Source organism: Schistocerca cancellata, chromosome 7 (assembly GCF_023864275.1).
Source record: "Schistocerca cancellata isolate TAMUIC-IGC-003103 chromosome 7, iqSchCanc2.1, whole genome shotgun sequence".
Lineage (NCBI taxonomy): Eukaryota > Metazoa > Arthropoda > Insecta > Orthoptera > Acrididae > Schistocerca > Schistocerca cancellata.
The window spans coordinates 394,685,082-394,697,645 of NC_064632.1; positions in this window are offsets into that span (position 1 = coordinate 394,685,082).

A 12,564-nucleotide genomic window follows, 5' to 3' on the forward strand; every position below is an offset into this window, starting at 1 on the left:
TCCCATTTGTCTTCCAACACGATGGCACAGACCTGTTTTGGAAGTTTCTTCACCCCATTGTTTCTAATCACCCCATTTTACGGTACTGGTGGGATCTATTTCGTCCCAGTCATCTCTCCCTGGTTCGCGCCTCTAATGCCTCATCTACAGGCAGTTGCATTGATTTTGAGGCATTTGGTACTGCTGTGCACGGAACGAGATGGAAATGTGGACTGTTAGAAAGTCAGGTAAAGAAATAGCTTCCTGCACGCCAAAGTCGCTCTATATTGGGCGTCGACGACGCGTGGTCAGGGTCACGCATACATCTGGGCGTCACCAAGGTCTTCGGCTGTTCGATCAGCGCGTCGCATCGGAAGCGATGACGCGGTATCTGGTGATCTCGCCTCGCGACTCACGTCACGTGGCCAGCACAGGAGGCAACGTCACATCCCCCTGTGTCACCACGCCGCAAATAGCCGTTGTTTCCCCCCTTCCCGAGAGCAAACGTCGTGGCTAAACCTCAAACGGACGTCTGAGGCGATAAGTCCTGCTTTGTCACGGGCCGCGGATGTTAGTCAGCGGTGAGGCATATCAACAAACTGGGCGGAAGTTCTACGCAAGCGGGCGTTGCCTCCAAATGTTCTGTAGAACGCACTGACCGCCAAGGAGCCTACGTCTGTCATCCTCTGGGCCACATAAGCGAGCGATGTGGCGCAACGGTTACGACGCCGGCTCAACTCTCATTCTAGACCGTTAGTTCCCAGCCTTTCTTAGATTGTTACTTCTGAGTGCAACCAAATTTTAGCTAATAACACCTCTGCCCCCCCTCCTCCCTCCCGCTATCGACCGCTGCTCACCCACCTGATCACCAACTGTAGCGCCTAACTAAACTTTACAATGAAAATAGAATTTTCCTTGAACACTTCTATGTTTCAAATGATGAATGATATCTAATTTTTTTGAGGTGGGGGTGGGGTTATTTGTCCAGAAGCTAATGAATCAACGAGACAAAGCGTACTGCTTACGTCAGCATTTTTTTTTTGTTTTTTTGTTTTCTTATTCAGTGTTCATAATAAATCATGCTTCAAACCCACACAGTTCCTTGTTCGTAGTTTCATTGTTATCATAGTCAAAAATACACTTTCACATCTCCGAGGCAATTCCCAGTGCATCACGGGTGTTACCTTCACCTCTTTCACAAGTAAGAAAGCTAACTATCCATAGTTAGGGAAGACATTCGTTACAAAACATTCATCCCCTGCACTATCCCTTTATTTATTGACACTTACTCCACCTGCATCTTCACTACCACTTAAATTCAACCAAACTAAAATGTGTGCACTTTACTAACTGTTATAATTCACTTGACTGTGCTGGACTCCTTACTTTGTGTACTTTGTGTACAGTTCTATATGGGCCTTGTGTAGTCACTGTTGTGTCGTTCAAATGGTTCAAATGGCTCTGAGCACTATGGGACTTAACATCTGAGGTCATCAGTCCCCTAGAACTTAGAAGTACTTAAACCTAACCAACCTAAGGACATCATACACATCCATGCCGAGGCAGGATTCGAACCTGCGACCGTAGAGGTCGCGCGGTTCCAGACTGAAGCGCCTAGAACCACTCGACCACAGCGGCCGGCTGTTGTGTCGTGCTGTCAGTTAGTTCATGTGTTTCAAACTGAATAATGAAGCAATTTCTGATCTATTACAGGAACTATGCATAACTTAAAAAATACATTTTCATGAGATATTTAGCGTTTGTTACGTAAATATCTCATTTTCACTACCATCGGTGTATGGTACAAAACACATATTATATGTGTAGTGAGTAGACTATGTGAGGAATTCGTAACCTCCACCACGCAGTGTCACGCATTAGTGCTAGTAAGAGAGAAAAGTATTTTTAATAGCTCGTACTGAATAAGCAATATTGGAGTCTAACAAAATTGTGATAATAGTAGTGATCTTTTAAAAATAATTTAGTCTCATGACTGAAACACAATCGAACCCTTTTCGTTTTTACCCTTCAGAAAATTTCATTTTTTATTTCAGGATGTAATTATCCCCAGGAGGTCTGGAACCGCCATGTGAGAGGGTGACGGATTAAATAACCGACTGACCCTCCAGGCTCCGGTTGCCCGTTGTTTCCCTAAATTGCCTAAGATAAATTGCAGGATGATTCCGTTGAAAGTATACGTCTGATTACCTTCTCGTTCCTTCCGCTATCCGATTTAATGTTCCTTCTCAAATCATCTCGTCGTCTAAGGGACTAATCACAGACCTACTTTCCTTCTGTGCTGCATTACCTCCTACAGTGTGCGCTAAATAAAACTGGGCTGCAAAGTATTTCATTCGCCTTAAGATGTGCAACGTACGTTGCACCATCCGGTCAGGTTGTAAGATGTAACTTGGGTCTGTGTTATAAGTTGGATGAAATATTTTCCAGATCAGATTTACTTTTGCCAACCTTCTACTGACTTGTGGCAGACTGCTTGGTTATTCCTGTGGGTTAATACAAATAACATGTCTTTTCTTCATCTGATTTACTTAGCAAGCTTTGGGATTGTTATTGGCATATATTTACACGAATACTGAACTTAAAGAACATCATGTTCCCCGGTGACTGTAGAGATTATTTATTTCACAATTCCAGTTTCAGCCTTAATGTCACTATCAACTGGTACTGCAAAAATAAAGCACTGAGTGTATATCAGGAGTAACAGGTGTAAGTGCAGCTACTTTTATGTGTGATACCTTAATATGTACACACAGCAGTGTTCTGGTTGTATTTTCTCTGCGCCAGTCTTCCCACAGACAAGTCACAAACTTTACGACCTAATGCTTCCCGCGGTGTCGTGGTTGCACCACTAAGTGTACTCCACCTGTCAGTGCAGACTAACCGTTTCACGTCCACGCGTCCGCACTTCAACAACTGACACGCCGCCGAGGGGAAAATAAGCATCAATAGCTTGTTCTAGCCACATGTACTTGGAGGTACTACCCAACCTAAAAAGATACGACTTGTAATAGCTATAATTATTGGTCTGCAAATGACGTAAATACTGATGAAATGTTGTCCAGAACACCGTCCTCACTCCCCCACAGAAATATCTGCTACCCGTTACAGCCTACATTACAAAGGTAAATAGTGTTTATTCCATTTTCACATCTAAGACGTTGATTTATTGTCCATGGCTTTTTGCCTACTATTTACCCTGCCTACGCAGCCAGAATTACGTGTTTCTTCAGGAGTGAAACGAAACTGCGTGCAGAAATCTGCAACAGATATGGATGAAATAATTTGTGAAATATGCGTAAGAGGCGAGGCCGCAGAAAAAATATTTGTTCCATGTAAATTTGGAAATTTGTGGTAAATGCTATGGGACCAAATTGCTAAGGTCATTGGTCCCTAGGCTTACACACTACTTAATCTAACTTAAACTAACTTACACTAAGGACAACACACACACCCATACCCAAGGGAGGACTAGAACCTCCAACGGGGGCAGCCGCGCGAACCGTGGCAAGTCGCCTAAGACCGAGCGTCTACCACGCGCGGCTTGTTCCATGTAAATAAAGTCGTATGCCGTTGTTGACTGTGACATACCGAGAGATAGGTACGTCGTTTGATTGGAAAAGTTTCAAAAATGGCTCTAAACACTATGGGACTTAACATCTGAGGTCATCAGTCACATAGATTTAGAACTACTGAAACCTAACTAACCTAAGGACATCACACAGCCGGTTCTTGGCGCTACAATCTGGAACCGCGCGACCGCTACGGTCGCAGCTTCGAATCCTGCCTCGGGCATGGATGTGTGTAATGTCCTTAGATTAGTTAGGTTTAAGAAGTTCTAAGTTCTAGGGGACTGATTACCTCAGAAGTTAAGTCCCATAGTGCTCAGAGCCATTTGAACCATTTTGACATCACACACATCCATGCCCGAGTCAGGATTCGAACATGCGACCGTAGCATCAGCGCGGTTCCGGACTGAAGCGCCTAGAACCGCCCGGTCACAGCGGCCGGCGGAAAAGTTTCGTTTCTGGTCCTGCGATGACACTTTTCTTTTTCGAAGCGTGAAAATTGCGCCTAAAGTATTTCAGTGAAATGTAGGTGACTGTGATGAGCGTGAGTGGAGATGAAACGTCGTATTTCGTGTTGTGGCGCATAGAGGGTGGTCAGAAACAGTCTGAAAAGCTGGTAAGAGAGTTGCAGGGCAGGCTGTGCTGAGAAATAATTGTTAAAAAAAAAAAAAAAAGAAGATACGTGCGCCGTTTCCGGGATAATCAGCACTGGGATTAGGTAGTCAGACCGCTGCGCGCGCATGTTCAAGCGGGCCGCCAGGGACGACGTCGCCAAACGTGGTCTTCGTTTGGTCTCCTAAAATCTAACAAGAGAGCGATACGAAAACTGCGGCGGTAATAAGGATCGAACCCGAGCCAAAGGCTGGACGGTCCTCTGCGTTATCTTCTGTGAACAACTGACACAAATCGTATCTGACCGACCGCTTGAATTTGCGCACATAACAGCCTGATTGGCTAACTTAAATGCTAATTAGCTCGGAAATAGCACAGCGTACCGATTTTTTCCCTTAACACTTACTTCTCAACAAAATCAACCCCGCAACATTCTTACAAGCTTCTGACACTGTTTCTGAATACCCGCAATAGCCTGTCCTGATGGGACAGTCGGGCCGACCGACCGCCGTGTCATCTTCTGTCAAAGGCGTCACGCGAAGCAATATAGAACGGTGTGGGGTCAGCTTACCGCTCTCACAGCCGTTGCCGGCTTTCTTGGCCTTGGAGCCGCTTCTTCTCACTGAAGCAGCTCCTCCATTGGCATAATGAGGCTGAGTGGAATCTGCTCCAGTCCTGCAACGGAGGAAAAATCCTTGGCAGTACCGGGAATTGAACTTGGACCCCCCGCATACCAGCCAAACAACAACGGGACCACGTTTCTTTTCACTGTCTGACTGTTTCTTCTTTACTTCTCGTCAGCATTTTTATGCGGATGTCCTACGACACTTCTCAGATTCCATCGACAACTTGCAATCTCGCCTTTTTTCTACTGAGTTAATATTCTTTCGTTTGAACTTTACATTTGCTTTAATTGCAGTTCAGACAAAGGCGGATCAACCAGGCGAGCAACATCAAGATAGTGCAACAACAAATTTTATAAGTTTTGTTAAAAGTGTGTCAAATTTGTTCTTACCAATCAATGGCACTGCATCGCCAAAATAAAAATCAGCTTATTTTTTCGTGAGTAGGGCAGTAAATGAATGATCTACGTTTAGCAAGTTAAGTAGCACAGTGCTAACGATCTGAAAGTTGCGTGATTATGCAAACGAAAAGCTGGTTTCACTTCTTAGACATCGGACTTTGTATGGACTAGGTATGCTAATCTAAAAAGGGAAATGCTATAGCGGAGGTATGTGAAATGAAATGGAAAGAAAAGCATTTCTGGTCAGATGACTACAGAGTAATATCAACATCGGCAGAAAATGCTATAACGGTAACAGAATCCGTTATGAATAGGGACGTACGGGAGAGATGGTTCAAATGGCTCTGAGCACTATGAGACCCAACTTCTGAGGTCATCAGTCGCCCAGAACTTAGAACTAATTAAACCTAACTAACCTAAGGACATCACACACATCCATGCCCGAGGCAGGATTCGAACCTGCGACCGTAGTGGTCGCTCGGTTCCAGACTGTAGCGCCCAGAACCGCACGGCCACTCCGACCGGCGTACGGGAGAGAATGAGTTACTGTGACAGTTCAGTGTTAGGTTTGTTCTCATAAGAATCGATAGCAAACAAACACCGACATCGGTAGTTAACGTACACATGCCGAAGATGAAGTGATAGATAAGAATATGAGAATATTGAACGGGTAGTTCAGCACGTAATGGGAGATGAAAGTCTAACAGTCATGGCGGATTGGAATGCGGTTGTAGGGGAAGGAGTAGAAAAGTTTACGGGACAATGTGGGCTTGGTACTAGAAATAAGAGGGGAGAGAGACTAATAGAGTTCTGCAATAATTTTCAGTTAGTAATAGCGAATACTCTGTTAAAGAATCCCAAGAGGAGGCGGTATACTTGGAAAATGCCAGGAGGTATGGGAAGATTTCAATTAGATTATATCATGGTCAGACAGAGATTCCGAAATCAGATACTGGATTGCAAGGCGTCCCCAGGAGCAGATGTATACTCAGACCACAATATAATAGTGATGAAGAGCAGGCTGAAGTTTAAGAGACTAGTCAGGAAGAATTAATGCGCAAAGAAGTGGGGTACGGAAGTACTAAGGAATGAAAAGATACACTTGACTTTCTCCAAGGCTATAGAGACTAACATAAAGCACAGCTCAGTAGGCAGTTCAGTTATAGAGAAATGGGGATCTTTAAAAAGGACAATCACAGGATTTGGAATCGAAGACTTTGGTACAAAGAAAGTAACTGCGAAGAAACCATGTGTAACAGAAGAAATACTTCAGTGGATCGATGAAAGAAGAAAGTACAGAAATGATGAGGGAAATTCAGGAATACAGAAAACAAAGGCATTTAGGAATGAAATAAATAGGACGTGCAGCAAAGCTAAGACGAAATGACCGCACGAAAAATGTGAAGAAATCGAAAAAGAAACGATTGTCGGAACGAGTGACGCAGCATATAGGAAAGGCAAAATAACCTGCGCTGAAACTAAACGCAAAGGCGGTAACATTAAGAGTGCAACGGTAAAGGCAGAGGAGGGGCCGGATAGGTGGAAAGAATAGATTGAAGGCCGCTGTGAGTGGGAGAAGTTGTCTGATGCCGCGGCAGAAGAAGAAACAAGAGTCGATATAGAACATATAGGGGATCCAGTATTAAAATCAGAATTTAAAAGAGCTCTGGAAGACTTAACATCAAATAATACAGAAGGGATTGATAACATCCCATCACAATTTGTGAAATGTTGGGGGAAATGGCAACAAAACGACTGTTCACATTGGTGTGTAGAATGTATGAGACTGACGATATACCATCTGACTTTCGGAAAAATATCGGCCACACATTTCCGAAGGTTACAAGAGCCGACAAGTGCGAGTATTGTCAAACAATCAGCTTAACACCTCATACATCCATGTTGCTGATAAGAATAGTATGTAGAAGAATGGAAAAGAAAATGATGATCAGTTTGGCCTTAGGAAAAGTAATGGGACCAGAGAGCGAATTCTGACGTTGTGGTTGATAATGGAAGCAAGACAAAAGAAAAATCAAATCACTTTCATAGGATTTGCCGATCTGGAACAAACATTCGACAATGTAAGATTGCGCAATATGCTCGAAATAGTGAGAAAAATAGGGATAAACTATGGGGAAAGACGGGTAACGCATATGTGATTACGTAGGCTTTCCCGGCGTAAGAAGTCTTGAAAGTCTCTTCGGGTTTGCTGCCGGATCTTAAAATCAACTTGACTCGGTATTTCAGCGATCCAACTGGTCGCCATCTTCAGGAAAATGCTGCTTCTGCTGATGAGTCCCGCTGAGAACTGACGCCAGGTTGCAAATCGACGTCCTATATAGGCCACCGTTCAGTACACGGCGCATGCGCTGCCCATCACGGTTTCTGTCTTCCAAAACAGGGAGGTGGCGCCGCCCGTAGTGAAACACCGCTGGCAACGGCGTATCGCAATCAAGGCCGCACCGAAGGACGTTCAGTTTTGATGCGAGATAATACAGGATTCCATGTCTTGCTAAGAGGAAACCCATTGTCTCTGTTGATTAAATTATCGGCCAACCTAATTTCAATCGCCTCTTTATAGAAACTGTTCCAAACACCGGAAATGTTGGCAACGACAACAGTTTCCTCAAATTTCATATTGTGTCCCTCATTTAGGCAGTGTTCTGCTACCGCCAATTTTTCCGGCTGTTGTAGCCTCGTATGACGGCGATGTTCCACACACCTGTCATGCACTGTGCGAATAGAACGGCCAATGTAAGCTTTCCCACATTGACACGGAATTTTGTACACCCCGGGTTTCCTAAGCCCCAAATCATCCTTCACAGAGCCGAGCAGAGCCCTAACCTTAGAAGGTGGACGGAACATACTCTTAATGTTAAAATTCCTTAAAATTCGTCCAATCTTAAACGATAAGCCTCCAGTATAAGGAAGAAAGGCCACAGATCTATGTTCCTCTTCGTACACCTCCTGAGATAGTCCAAACTCCATAGCCCGACGAATCTGCTTCTCGGTGTATCCATTTTCCTTAAAAACAGTCATCAAATGCTCAAGTTCTTGGGTTAAGCTGTCTGCGTCGGAAATGGCATATGCTCTCCGTACCAAAGTCCTAAGGACGCCATTGCGTTGGTGTGGTGGATGACAACTCTTAGGATGCATATACAAATCTGTGTGTGTCGGTTTTCGGTGAACATTGTGTCCCAAAGTTCCATCTGGTTTTTTATAAACCATTACGTCTAAAAATGGAAGCATCCCATCATTTTCAACCTCCATAGTAAATTTGATACGGGGATGAAGACAGTTGAAGTGGTCCAAAAATCTGTTAAGAGCATCACGTCCATGCGGCCAGACGAAGAAGGTATCGTCCACGTGTCTCCAGAAGGATGTTGGTTGCGCGGGTAACGCATAGTAACACATAGTATGTGCAAGAAAGAAGAGAGAACAATAAGAGTGGGAAGCCAAGAACAAAGTGCTCGGATTAAAAGGGTTCGGACAGGGATGTAGTCTTTCGCTGCTTCTATTCAATCTACACATCGAAGAGGCAATGACAAAATAAAAGGAAGATTCGTGACTGGGATTAAATTTCAAGGTGAAAGGATATCAATGATAGATTCGCTGATGACACCGCTATTGTCAGTGAAAGTGGAAGAGAATTACAGGATCCGCTGAATGGAATGAACAGTCTAACGAGTAAAAAATATGTGTTTAGAGTGAATCGTACAAAGAGAAGTAACAGAAATGAGAACAGCGAGGAACGTAATGTCAGGACTAGCGCTTAATGAAGTTAAAAAACTCTGCTACCTATGCAGCAAAATAAGCCTTGACGGACGGAGCAAGGAGGTCATAAAAAGGAAGCAAGCGCTGTCTAAAACGGTATTCCTGGCTAAGAGGAGTCTGCTAGTATCAAACATAGGCCTTAACTTGAGGAAGAAACGTTTGGAGCGCAGCATTGTATGGTACTGAACATGGACTGTCGGAAAAAAAAAAAAAAAAAAAAAAAAAACAGAAGAGAATCAAAGGATTTGAGATGTGATGCTACAGGAGAATGTCGAAAATTTGGTAAAGCGATAAGGTAAGGAATGAGGAGTTTTTTCGGAGAATCGGCGAGGAAAGGGATATACGGAAATCACTGAGAAGAAGAAGGGATAGAATAGTAGGACATCGGGTGAGACATTAGGGAATGGTACAGGAGAGAGCCGTAGGGGGTAAAAATTGTAAAGGAAGACAGAGATTGGAACACTTTCAGCAAATAACTGAGGATGTATGTTGCAAGTGCTACTCCAAGATGAAAACGTTGGCACAGAAGAGGAATTAGTGGCGGGACTCATCAAACCAGTCAGGGAAGTGACGACTCAAAAAAAAATTAATTAATTAAAAGTTCACTAAGATGCCTGTAATTTTCGTTAATAAGAAATCGCAGACACGTTTGCTAGACCACATCGGCGAATTACTAGCCAAATTAGTAGCTAGCTCTCAATAAATGAAATTATGTTTCAGATCATACAGTATTTCACTACGAAATGGCATTCATTATTATTATTATTATTATTTCAGTATTCCCATACATATAATCAGAATGCATTCAAAATTAATCGTCGTTAAAACAAAAAACAAAGAGAGGCCGCTTATATCAAATAAAAACAGAGATTAATCACATAATTTCAAAGATCACATACTAATTTTCCTTTTCATTGATATTCACATCCTTCTAAACAAAAAACCTAGATATAATAATACTAATTCATACCATCTTCCTTTCTTTCAACTGCAGACACGTATTGTTAGTGGTACCACAATTTTCCAAAAAAGTTTAACGTCACTTTCCATCTCATTTCTTTATCATTTACATCAAAGAGTCGTCATAAACATCGCTCAGTTTTTATTATTACAGAAGGTGGCCAGTCCCCTGACTAAAGACGCTGAGCTATCGTGCCGGCAGGTGCTCGAAACACCATCTTTCACTTCGTTACCTACTGCGGTTGTCCCTTCTTGGACTATCGTTAAGTCAGCGAAGAACTTGCAGTTAATGAACTGGAACATCAGGTTCTTCTGGAATGACAAACAGTTCTCACCGATGGGTGTAGCATACCATTGTCCCGACTAGGCCGGCGCTAAACACAGAACGTGTTCGCTGGCCCATTTGTGTGGTAATGAGGGACTGCGGGCTCCGTACTCACCTCCTGTTTGCTAGGCGCGGCAGGCTGCGTACACAGGAGTGGCCATTGAGTGGAACTATACGAGTTCGAGGTCTCAAGCTGCAGAATAGAGTTTCTTGTCGCTGCCTCCAGAGACGATTCTCAGGGTCGCCGAGGAAAACCGTTAGTTACTCACGGTCGTAGACTTCCGCCATATCTGCTGTCCCCGCAATATCGTCTCACAAGAAAGTTCGATAAAAGCGTTGCACCAGCTGCGAAAGTATGTGGCCTTTGACTCAAGGGGAGCAGGGAATAACAGAGTGAGCTTTACTGCGAAATAAAGTAAGAGAATAACAAACTGTACAAAATCTGACATGCCCTCATTTGGCGATAGATGAAAAGATGTAACGCACCCTGGAACCTTGTCGAAAATGATCGTTGTGATAGCCCAGGTGTTTTGGTGTGGGTAAGCGTAATGTTGCACGGACGTACTGACCTCCAAATTTTTCTACACTGTACATTTCCCAGTCAACTTTATTGTGACACTGTACTCCTTCCCCACGTACGTCGTCTTTTCATGCGTGAAACAGGCCCTGACTTCAGTTTAGTGGATGCCAATGTGCAGCCCCATCGAAGTGCACAGGTGGAGGAGCTCTTGGAACGAGAGGATAATCGGCCAATTAACTGTCTAAGAATTTTTAGTATTCTGCAGCCCTGTCAACAACTGTGATAAATTAATTAATAATATATCAAAAATCCGCCTCAGTTGCGAAATGTTACTGGTCTTTACCCAGGTTTCAGCTACAGTAATCTAGCCTTTTTCAGAAGCATAAAATAAACTAATACATGCCAGAGTAAGGCACGGTCAAACAAAAAAAGCTAAAGTACCGTGGTACCATGTCAAGCTGAGGAACAGCCCCGCCCAACTTCGTGGAAAGCGTTCGGTTAGCCGCGGGCGCTACGTAGGAACGTAGTGTCCGCTGCTAACCGACCGACTGGCAGTAGGTTGCAGCACAATGCACCTAATATGAAAGTGGTATGTTTTTGGGGATGTCCGGATACTTTTGATCACATAGTATATGTACAAGTTTCAAACGTGTGTCATGTATATATGCAGATTAGGAGGTACACTAAGAGGACAGGAGTGAAAGGGAATTAGAATTGAGGAGAGAGGCATGCTAGGTTGGTCCTTCTAGTTGTGCAGGGTGGCAAAGTGATTAGCGCATCTGCCTAGTGAGTAGACGACCTTGGTTCGGATCTCGGCCTTAGTGCAAATTTTCATTCGTTGCATCAGTCTGCATTTATACACCTTAAATTAATCCCCTGAGAATCCACAATGATGAGTAGTTAGTCGAGCCTTGAGAAGATCTCTAGAACCATAGAGCTCCGTCTGATAAAACTGTTCATCTAACTGTCAGAACTTTAAGTTAAAGTTCACAACTTTCCACAATTGATGAACGTTACGTCAGAACATAGCTTATACGAAATCTTAAGAGTAATTATTACACGAAAAAATTATGTAGTTAATTTCATTTAAAACTGAATATACTGTTCAAATTTAAACTGAAACAAGCAGTCACTGCCAAATAATACCAGGTCAACCAGCACCAAATTACAAATTACAAGGCATGAGCATTGTAACTCAAGAAACTATATTGTCCGCAATAATTTATAGATATTACGCCTCTTGCATCCCTGGGTACCGAGCGAGGTGGCGCAGTGGTTAGCACACTGGACTCGCATTCGGGAGGACGACGGTTCAATCCCGCGTCCGGCCATCCTGATTTAGGTTTTCCGTGATTTCCCTAAATCACTCAAGGAAAATGCCGGGATGGTTCCTTTGAAAGGGCACGGTCGACTTCCTTCCCCGTCCTTCCCTAATCCGATGAGACCGATGACCTCGATGTTTGGTCTCTTCCCCCAAACAATCCAATCTAATCTTTCATCGCTGGCTAACTTTTAAGTGTTTTCAATTAAAGCAAATACAATGTTCAATCATTTAAAACCTTGGCCCGGCGAGTACTTCGTTCAGTATACAGTAATAACAAAGAAATTTCAAGGGTTTATATCGCTGCATTGGCCCCAGCACTCCATGACTGCTGGCGTGTAGTAGCCCCAATGCCGCTGCTCATGTAACCTTGGCAGGGTATTTTTATCTTCTCTATCTCCTCAGGATGCAACGTGGCATTACTGTAAAAACCTTTCTGCAAGGTATTTAAAAAAAATAAAA